This window comes from Mya arenaria, chromosome 9 (genome assembly GCF_026914265.1).
Source record: "Mya arenaria isolate MELC-2E11 chromosome 9, ASM2691426v1".
Classification (NCBI taxonomy): Eukaryota; Metazoa; Mollusca; class Bivalvia; order Myida; family Myidae; genus Mya; species Mya arenaria.
In genome coordinates, this window is record NC_069130.1 from 30,807,460 (window position 1) to 30,819,277 (window position 11,818).

At 33.2% G+C, this 11,818-nt stretch overlaps 1 long non-coding RNA gene across 1 annotated transcript; it reads right to left on the reverse strand.

Moving 5' to 3' along the window:
- Positions 1-2,324: 2,324 nt before the first annotated feature.
- On the reverse strand, positions 2,325-10,860 carry LOC128203722 (uncharacterized). The gene is made up of 4 exons (XR_008256022.1): positions 10,575-10,860; positions 8,145-8,324; positions 3,997-4,202; positions 2,325-2,744 (listed from the first exon to the last, which is right to left on the reverse strand). It is a non-coding gene; the product is annotated as an uncharacterized LOC128203722 (long non-coding RNA).
- Positions 10,861-11,818: the final 958 nt, after the last annotated feature.

Sequence of the window (11,818 nt, forward strand, 5' to 3'; positions counted from 1 at the left end):
CTTTTGTTTACAAACGCCACACCCCTTCCCTGGAAAACTATTCTTTATGGTCAATGTCTTATCCTGATGCTGTTTGACATAGAAAATATGAAAATAAAATATGCAAAAAGCAAAAAATAATGTTGGCAGGGTGGGGTTTAGAACTTACGATCTTACTCCAACCTAACGATCTTACTCCAACCTAACGACTATAAGTCCAAAAATATTCCTACGCGTTGACCACTCAGCCATGGAGGTTTATAATTGATCTCAGAGTACTACCTTTGATATAGACAGGTTTTGCATGGATTTACTAGCGCTTAAAAAATCATGTTGTTTCAAAGACACAAAAATATATCCACTTAGTTTGAAGAAGCCCAATTGTCAGTCTTAAAAATTTAACATATCTAATGCGATGCATCAGTTTATTCTGGATTATGAAACAAAAGTATTAAAAAGTGCAAGTTGGCAATCTGTGAACAAATCATATTTATGACGTTAATGAGGAGTTATAATGCTGACATATTAAAAACAAGAGATGTTTGTCATATATTATGCCCCCCTTAAGCGCCATGTTGTCAGGATTATTTGGACAATTAATGAATTATGCATGGACCGAAATGACAGCTGACATTGGATGCCTTTGAGGCAGTTTTGACCATTCAAAGTGCGAGGATAGTAGGTACACTTTTTAATCATGTTCAGATGATGACTGATATTCGCAGACATAAATGTATCCTCTTAGCAGCATGGAATAAGTAAATATGACGAAATTTTAATGATGAATATGGGTCATTACCTAATGACCACAAAATCCATAGGGGTCATCAACTGGTCACCCAAAACCTTAATGTCAGGTTATCACACAGACAAGCGTTTTGCGTTCAAGGTCACTGTGACCTTAACCTTTGACCCGATGATCCCTTAAATCGAATGGGGTCATCTACAGGTCAGGTCCAACCACAATCAAAGCGCTGAAAGCGCTGCAAGACTGTCGGTGATGTTACTGAAGCAAGTAAACACTGCCGCTACGTTCTTTCAAATGAAACGTGAGCAAATGATTTTATATAAATGATGAACATCCTTTAAGGTAGATAATAATAAGCACAAATATATTGGCTCTACTTAATCATGTATCTAATGGCCTTCAAAAATCTTAATTCAAGTTTCCTAAATGTTAACCGCTTTAAATCAGTTAAATGCACATTCATTATGTTAGAAATGCTTAAATATATGCTATTTCAAATAATTTGACGTCGCTTCAGTAAGCAATTACATGCCTTCACTTCATTAGGGTTTGTTGAAGCCAATGACTTTAAAATGCAAATACAATACAAACTATACCCAAGATTCAGAGGACATAATAAAAATATAACGTTAAAATGATTCTCGTTCAAGCCTAAAAATGCCTCCACAACTCCTATCAACAGATTCCACATATCTACAAAATTTGTGCTCTTTTTGGTTACTTTCTTTGATATAAAAGTGAAAATATATATGCATGGTGCTGTGGCGTCATACAAAAAAAACTAATATCTGGACAATTGAATAAAATATGCATGGACCGAACTGACAGCTGGTTTTTCATTGACTTTGAGGCAGTTTTTAAATTTTGACCATTCAAAGTATGAGGGTAGTTGGTACAGTTTTCAATCATATTCAAATGATGGCTGATATTTGCTTATAAACATGTATCCTCTTAGCAGAAGGGTATAAGTAAATGACATAGTTTTAATGACCAATATTGGAGTTGTGACCTTGACCTCAAAATCCAAAGGGTTCATCTGCTGGTCACCACAACCTAAATTTCAAGTTTGAAGGCCATGGGTGCAGGCTTTACCGAGTTGTCACACAGGCAAGCTTTTTGCGTTCAATGTCTCTGTGACAAATCATTAGGGTTTACCTACTGGTCAGGCCCAACCTCAAAATTGTTGAAGGGCGATGGGTGCAGGCTTTGTCCAGTCATTATTAGCACAACCTTTAAGCATTCATGGTCACTGTGACCTTGAATTTTGACCCAATGACCCCTTAAATCAATAGGGGTCGTATTATGGTAAGGGTTAGCCTCCATGTTGAGTTTGAGGGCCATAGGTGCAGGCATTGTCTACTTATCAGTCAGACATGCTGTAACACCTTCCTGTTCAAGGTCACTGTGACCTTTGACCCAATTAACCCTAAAATCAAACAGGGTCATCTACAGGTTAAGCCCAACTTTCATGTCAAGTTTGACAATAGGTCTATGAGTTGTGGAGTTACCACCTGGAAAAGCTTTGGTCTACTGGCAGACATATGTGCAAAGCAATATACTCCTCTTTTTTGAAGGGGGCCTAATAAATTGAAATTGATTTAATATTTTTGTTTATTATTTTAATTAACTTACATTGCATACAACAAGTACCATTTTGATAATTTTGAATACTAATTTGGGCATGTACAAGGGTTTTGGTCTGATGATGAACCCGAAACTACATAGTGATATTCCCTCCTATCAATTCTAAATTAAAATAACCATGAGAAAATAAGCATGTTTTCACTGCACCATGAATAAATATGTCAAACAAAATAAATGTCAAGTTATTCATGATTAATTTCACACTGTTCTTTTGATGATTTACGTGCATTCCTGACTGCAGGTTCTTCCCATTTTCCCACACAGTTATTTTAAATTGGCATAACAAGGTTAGATCTTGAGTTGGGTTTTCATTGCTGGACACTATCTCTTTGTCTCCACAGAAAACAAACTGGTGCAAATTTCACTGTGACACCTGCAAAAAAGATATTATATTCTAACTGAACTCTGCATCAATATTCAATTATTTTTATTGGATTTAGGAAATGTCTTTGTTTTAAAGGGTTTATATAACTTAATGCATTTTATTCAATTTAATGCATGATCATGCTGAACTCTTTGACATTGATGGATAAAACAAACAAGAGCTGTCACAGAGACAGCGCGCTCGACTATTCCACCGCCTTTCGGTGTATGAATTGAAAAGTTTTGGCGAAATATGCATGGATCACTGTTAGATTAGATTTCAATACAAACCATGATGTGCTGAGATATTTACATAAATTGAATGGAAAATATTAGAGGTGGTACGCAAACTTTAACGTAAATTCTAAGTTGAAAAAGGGGCATAATTTTGTCAAAATGCTTGATAGAGTTACCTCCTCCTGTGTACAGGTTGGGGGTATGATGGTGAACAAGTATGCACAGTTTCAAAGCCAGATGTCAATGGACTTTGAAAATATTTGAGGTGGTACGCAAACTTTAACATAAATTGTAAGTTGAAAAAGGGGCATAATTTTGTCAAAATGCTTAATAAAGTACCTCCTCCTGTGTACAGGCTGGGGGCATAATGGTGAACAAGCGTGCACAGTTTCAAAGCCAGATGTCAATGGACTTTGAAAGTATTTGAGGTGGTTCGCAAACTTTTACATAAATTCTAAGTTGAAAAAGGGGTATAATTTTGTCAAAATGCTTGATAGAGTTACCTCCTCCTGTGTATAGGGTGGGGGCATAATGGTGAACAAGTGTGCAAAGTTTCAAAGCCATATGTCAATGGACTTTGAAGATATTTGAGGTGGTACGCAAACTTTAACATAAGTGGTTACGCCGACGCCGACACCGACGCCGACCCTCGGGTGAGTAGGATAGCTCTCCTTATTCTTCGAATAGTCGAGCTAAAAAGGCATATGATTTGTGTACGGATTAAACATTATTGAATTAATTGTAAATGTGTTCTTTAATTAATAGACAAGTGGCAACAATTTCCCCAGTCAAAAAGCACCTAAATAATGCTTGCATTTATATATCTGCAGCTTAATCAATTGCATTTTTTTTGCTTTGATTATTTAAGTCAAATTAATTAGACATGATAATGCATTAAAATTAGAAATATTTTTTTGGGCATAAATCTATTGTGTGTGCCTTCAATCTTGAAATAAATTTCTTCTCAACAGAGGATCAATTTATCATTTTTTTTAATAAAAACCAAGATTTTGATTATGACATACCTGCATAGTTAGTGGTCTCCATAACTGCTCAGAAATGCTCTCTATGACAAACAAAGTGCTGGTGTATGGCCAGGGAATAGTGCTGCTCCAACCAGTAGCGCATTTCTTCCTACAGGCAGACAAGCTCCTCAATATGGTTTCTGTCATGGCTGTGATAACAGTATGTAACAGTCCTTTTCTACTTTCCAGAAAATGAATCTTCCAATCTAAATTACAAATTTAAGAACAAATTTATACATATGCACATGTAACAGTGTGTGTATACCACGTGATAAATTACGTCATATATGCTACGTCGGAAGGCAACATTTTGCTTAAAATGAAGACTTAAATCAAAGATAACTTTTCTTTTACAACACCATTTTAAATGAAACAAAGGGCAGTCTATGCCGCTTAAAGAGCCCCGCATTTTTTTTATTTCCGAAATTTGATGAGGTCATTAGTTTCATCAAACACTTCGACAAACCTGTTTCCAAAATAATGTTTTGACAGTGCTCCGTCAGACGGCTGGATTGTGAAAAAGTTTGTCGAAGTGTTTAAAGAAACTAAACTCGCAATCAAACTCTGGTAAAGACCGAAGGTTGGGGTCCGTAAGCGCCGTAGTCTACGCTTTGTTTCATTTAAAATGGTGAAGAAATAGTGAAGTTATCTTTGTTTAAAGTCTTTTTTCAAATCAAAATATTGCCTTCCGACGCAATTTATCACGTGGTATACACACACTGTGTAATGTTCTTAAAAACAAATCATTTAGGTGCCACAACACTATAAAATATTAGGTGAGAACTGAGCCAAATCACACTTAGTCATTTAAAGGGACTGTACACCTGGTTGGCACCAAAACAAGTTTGTTTTTTCTGTAACCAATCTCACAATTATTTAATAAAACGTTTTACTCCTTGATATAATAATTTTAAAAAAAATATATAAAAAAAATTGAGTCAGAGGCCGGGTTCGAACTGGGGTCGCCGAAATTGCATTCCAGTGTTGTATCCACTGTGCTACGAAGGTTTACTCTTCGCGGTTGGAATATTTAAGCTATATACCTAACTTGGTAATACCACATGATAACATCGACTAGCCAATCACGCAGAAGGAATGAATTCTACTAGCTAGACATACTACTAATATTTTTAATGGAAAAAAAAATAAGAAAAAAACTGCAAAAAAGAAATTAATTGTAAACTATGTGGTACTTCCATTAGTAAATTTCAATGCACTGTATACCAAAATATCAAAATCAAGTTTATGTCGGTTTTCGACAATTTTCGCTTTTTTCCGCTATTTTATCATACGGTGTACAGCCCCTTTAAAGCTGCACTCTCACAGATTTACCATTTTTACAACTTTTGTATTTTTTGCCTTGGAATGACCAATTTCCGTAAATATCTGCAAACCTGAGTGATATAAGAATGCTGACAGAATATTACATTCCAGTCTTTCGAAACATTTCAGGTCGAAAACTAAGGTTTTTAACTTAAGCGTTACTAACGGTTTAAGAAAAATGCATAAAACATTTGGAACTTAAATATAAAAAAAATCTGACTAATTTATTGTCAACAATCTTATATTAATGGTTTACATGCATTTTCGCATATGGCAGATTTCACAAAAAAGGCAATTATTTGGCCCATTTGCTTTCATTTATTGTTATTGCATGTCAACGTCATATATACAGCAATTGCCTTTCCCAACCCAATAAGAACACCTAATAGAAGTGATTTGTATTAAAATTATGAAAATATTGTGTTAAATAAGGTAAAAAAATGTAAAAATATGCTGATATTTAGGACAAAAAAGACAGAAAATCTTCCCGGTACCAATATACCACTTTTTTGAGGATGCTTTTCAGTAACATCTGGTAAGTATTTTATTCTTGTCTGTTGAATAATGTTTGCAAGAAATGTTAATTAAAACAATAATATATCTAAAATGATTGCATTTCGTTCGTAATATACTTAAATTTTCGGTAATTGCGCATGGTGATAACGTTACGGTAATCTGTCCTCGAATTGTTGTGTAACATTAGCAGACATGATCCACTGCTAACTGTTTTAAGCCTAAACACACCTTTATTAAATCACTGAAAACAAAGACTACGTGTCGGATAAAAACAGTATTGCATGTAACAAGAAATTGGTCATTCCCGATCATAAAGTTTTTTAGGTCTAAAAATGTGTTAATGTTACTCAAAATCGATTCTGTCCCATTTTAGCATGACGATAGCACCTTTTCTATTCGTGAATAATTTACACCGACTGAGGGTTAACATCCGGGTAGCGATTACTTTTATATTGGACTGGTTCACAGTTGACATTGAAATGATAAAAATAGTGGTGAATACCGTTGATAAAAACTTAATCCAAGTTTGTCTCATTCTGTCCTTCGATGTAACGTTAACATTATGTCACACTAGCATTAAGACAAGCGCTTAATAAAGCAAGAAAATCGTTGAAATTTGATTACTTTCCCAGAGTCAATTATTCGAACATAACAATGTCGTCTGTAAACTATCGTTTGTAAGTATTCATTCATTAGGTACGTAGTTTATATTGAATTCATACCGCTTTTGTGTTTGATATCGTTATTTATTGGACAGAATTAAGAATTTTTGTGATTATCAATTGACCGTGTTTATCAATCATTTATATAGTTTGTTTTATACTGTATCAAGCTCAAACAGTCTGTGGTAGGTCTGTATTTTAATTTGTTGTGAAACATTCTGTCCAACTGCTAATGTGACATACTGCTAATGTTACTCATTCTGTTTTGTGGTAACACTAGCACATACTGCAATTAGCAATTTATAATATATATGTTTAATATCAAAGGTAATGATAATTGCACCATACTAGAGACATTTATATTACCACAACAAAACATTTATGTTTATAGCTTATCTGATCTGATATAAAAAGAAAACCTATGTTTGCAGAAAGCATTTTCTGTCTTGTTGTCCAATTAGGGTTTGTTTCAATAAATTTATTTGAGAAAAACGAAACAATCTTTATTTTTTGTCTGTACAATCTGTTTTATAGATAAATGAACCATTTAGTGCAAGACAAAATACTTCTTTGGATCAAAATATTAAAAAAAAACAAGTTTTTACCGGCAATATTGTAACACTAGCACAAATGGTATGGTGATACAAAATTCTTTTTTTTATAAAAATGCATGAATAAATCATTGCAAATGTTCTAAAATATGATAGATAAGAAATTGCTGTAAAAGATTATGTTGAAATCACAAATCTGCAATAAATTTTAAAAATCAATATTCGCCGGGAACTTTTTGGTCACCAAAACGTGAAATCTGCCATATGTATTGGCTTGTTCCAAGACAAAAATAAGTTGCTGCACTCTCAGTCACAGATTGAAGGTTTTGACAACTTCTTTTACTTTTAAGCTTGGAATAAGCTAATGAAAAGCAGTATGAAAACTGATGATATAAGACTGCTGACAAAAGATAAGATCATGTTTTTTATATATATTTACATTCGTAACTAATGGTTTTATGGTAAAAAGCATTACTAACGCTTTACTTATAATCTGTGCTGCACTCTCACAGATTAAAAGTTTTGACAACTTTTTTCATGGTTAAAAGCATTACTTATACTGATAATGAGATTTTTATCATAAAACATCATCTTTTGACCATATTAAAATAAGAAAACAGTGATCCAATTTTTCAGTTGTCTTTTTTTACTTCAAATTAATATATGAAAACAGCAATCCACTTTTTCCAGTTGTCTGGTATGACCAGTGTTCAGAAATTCGCATAAAAATAATTCATTCCAAGACCAAGAAATAAAAAGAAAGTTGTTGAAACAGTCAATCTGTGAGAGTGCAGCTTGAACTGTCAGAACATTTAAAGCGATATGCATTATCAGCCAAGTATGGACCTTAGGATTCACATTCAGGCTTCACAACTAGTACATTCATCAGCTTTATTGAACCAGGCACATTTATATTGGTAGACTAGCATTTTACCGTTCTGTGCTGGCCAGTAAAGTTCTCAAATGAGTTAGAATTCAAAATGTGTATATACCTTTGTTCATTTTTTTTTTTGCCTACTCTGTTTCAACTGAATTTCCTAAACGAATGAGAAATTTCAAAAATAATTACAATCTCTCAGCAAATACCTGCACTTACGTGTTTCTAGCGCAATCTGTCAGCTTTGGTAGGCTCAGGTTTCACTTGGTCCATCTCAATACTTAAAGTCTTCTTGTTTGATGTATTGCCATCCTATTTTTAAGTCAGGTCAGGGAGCCATTTAAGCTTTGTTCCAGTTGATGTTAACAATACTAGCCTTGTAGCTATGCACTTTTCAATCTGAAAGTTTACAAAAGAACATGGCTGTAATATTTAATAAAAAAAATCATAATTGTCAACCCCGGGATGATGGGTTCTAAAGTCAACCTGTAAGAAAAGGTGCTACTGGTATGGTGCTTGAACCCACGACCATGTGAACACTTGCATGGAGATATATCAAACTGAGCTAACCGCACCGTAACTGATTTTTAGGCAGTTCCCAGCTTGGCTTTACAATTGACTGGTGCATTATGCATTACAAAGACAATAAATCAAACACTTGAAGCACTAGTCCAAATAATAGTAACTTGACTGATCATTTTACAAATTTCGAAATGACATATCCTTTACTACATTTTTTTTGTACCAAAAATGGGTAGTTAATTCTATCAGGATTCTGGGTTTTAGCATCTTTCAACGATAAAATGTCATTAAAACAAGAAATATTATCAGATAATGATATTAAATATGAGTTATGTACACAAAAAATAAAATCCGACAAATTATTATGAGTTTGATGAGTGTTAATCTTCATTTCAAAACATAATGATATAAACTGTTATATATGAAGAGCACGGCTGCATAGATTTACAACAATCGGAGCCTTTTGGCCATGGCCGATTTGTTACGATTATATATACAAGGTGACTGGTCTATCTCGAAGTTTACCTTGATGGTCGAGTTGTGGTTAAATGCATTAAATGCTTGTTTTGTGAAAAAATCTTTGCACTTGCACATGGTAAAAACTAAAATACAAATATAAACATTTAATATCTATTTCAAACATATTATAATTATCTAACTACAATTTCAATACCTTTCAACCCCCACCCTGTTTTGCACAAACCCGATAAGACGTAAGGGATCAAAAAATTCCCATATACAGTACACTCCACGTGGAACTACCACTTTCTGTTTTCCACCATGGATTTTCGTTATTGCTGACATGACATCCAATTTATCTAAATAGGCTTTCCTTGTTGTTTTCACTCGTTCACCCACTGAGGCTTAACCGTGGACTGTATAATTACAATCGTCGCGTAACTCGGGAGTGAAAACACCACGAAACCCTAAGGAAACCAATAAGAATGTCCTACTGAACATGTAGCTGATTTTGTGTAATTAATTTAAATACTGTTCTGTATTGTGTTGTATTAATGTTTTTCAGACTTACTTGCACATAATACGACTTGTAATCCTTTGACGACTTGTAATCCTTTGACGGAGCAAAATTTGCAATATATGTTGATGTCAATTTTTGACCAATATCTTACTCATTTGACTTTAGTCCCAGTTACTAAAGTAATGTAAACATTTTGTTTGCTATGTATATTCAATTAATTTCTTTTAACTTTTTTACATTAAAACCTCCAGTTAGATAAAAAAAAAATGCATTTTTCGCAATAACAAACATGCCAGATAACCAAAAGTAGTCTAAATTCAGTGCACAATAAGTCACTACGAAATTTGGGTATCACGTGACTTCCACATTGATAAAAATACTAGATTGAGTTTTAAACTAATAATTTCAAATAACTAACTAAGAAGTAATAGTTTCAATATATTATAAACACAATATTCATACTAACACCGTAACTTTCATAAAGTAGTTCAAGTAAAAGCTGAATTTTATTCATTTAGAGAAGGAAATAGATTACGACAATATCTTCGTGCAGATGTAGATTGTTTTATTGAATATGTCTTCTTTCTTTCTTCACGAGAAAAAATGATTTTGATAAACAGAATAGCTATTAATTGCATATGTCATTATTTATTTTCAATAGTAGCAAGGTAGTTGCAAACCATACAACTCAGAAGTCCGCTTTGAGGCCAATAAAACAACACGACACAATCACCGGCCATACTGGCAATAAAACCCTCGTCTGAAAAAGAGCAACTCGGCGGAAAAAGAGAAACTCGGCGGAATAAGAGAAACTCGGCGGATTTTAGCGATGAAAGTGGACAACTACTCGGCTGTTTGCGATAAATTAAAAACCCTCGGAGTGACCGAGGAATGTGGTAGTTGCACATGGAGTGTACTGTAACACGCCTATTTTTTTTAGAATATTGAAGCACATTGTTCTTTTTTGATGGTTGATACGTTTCAGATTAAACAACAATAAAAAATGCAAAATAATTTTAGTGAATAATCAACTCTGACTTGAAAGTAGCATGAAAACGTTACGGTGAAGGATTTGCCATATCATTTTTTTTTAAATCGTAAAATGTCCGTCAACGCACAAATATTTGGACTAAGAGCGCTAGACGTACCTTCGGTGTCCAAAAATCGATCACTTCCTGGCAGCTCATTTCTGGATTGTCTCGATCTAAATTTAACATTTTTGGCTCATACATTGATGTCATTTTTGCTTCGACGAATGTTAAAGCAGTAACACTTAATGCAGGTCGTTTTTTTTGTAGAGGAACGGGTTCGAAGTAACATTCAATTTCATTGCCGCATAATCGCCGCCATATTGTATGACTTTAAAAACTACACCCAATAGTACAGAACAACGTTGACACACTGTGATAGTTTTAATCCGAAAAACAAACACAAACAAATACAATAGTTTGATTGCCGCTGAAAAACAATCATTTGAAACAGATAAGCTATTTAACTAAATATTACATGACATGTACTCTTTAACCGCGTATGATTTTTTTATGAATAGCTTTCATTCATAAAAGAATGTAGGACTAAGTGAACCACTTCCCAAGTGAACCAGGACTAAGTGAACCACTTGGTGAGACGTAGTGAACCATCTATATGTTATATAGGGAATATTGTCTTAATGGTATATTATGTTTCAGATTTTATTTTCCTGGTTATAAATGATTCAATTTATAGGTAATTAGAATATATTGTTAATCATATCAAAGTGTTTAATTATTAGAATTTTGTATTTTGATATAAAAATGTTTTGAAAAAAGAAAAGAAAAATGAACAACAAAATACCTGTTTTTTAATCCTTATAATGAATATATATTATCAATACATCCTACTTTGTTGAATTTTATTCAATATATGTTCAAAAACATCTCTATGTTTGTTATTTACACCTCAATCATGTCCCAAAAACAAATAAGTCTTAAGTGTAATTAATGGATAATTGTACTCAAATTTTAATTGGCCTTATCAGTTTGTAAACAGCTCACTTACAGAAGCTGTGAACAAACATAGTGACATATGACTTTTATTATATCAATTATTTTTTTTCTATTTGGAACTGCTAGTTCATGACAACACGTCTATTTTTTTTTATATAAAACAAACATTACATACAATATATATAAATAAATATATATATATATATAGAAGTGGAACAGTATCATTTAACAAATGAGGTGAATAGTAAACATTTTGATAATGCCTTAATCGTATATTGTGATTTCATTAACAAAAGTGTTCAAAAAACGTTTTGAATTGCTTTTATTGTTCAAGTGAGTTTGAAGAACTTTCAAATCATTATATAAATGGTACATAATATTTATCGGTTTGGATCTCCTTTCACAAA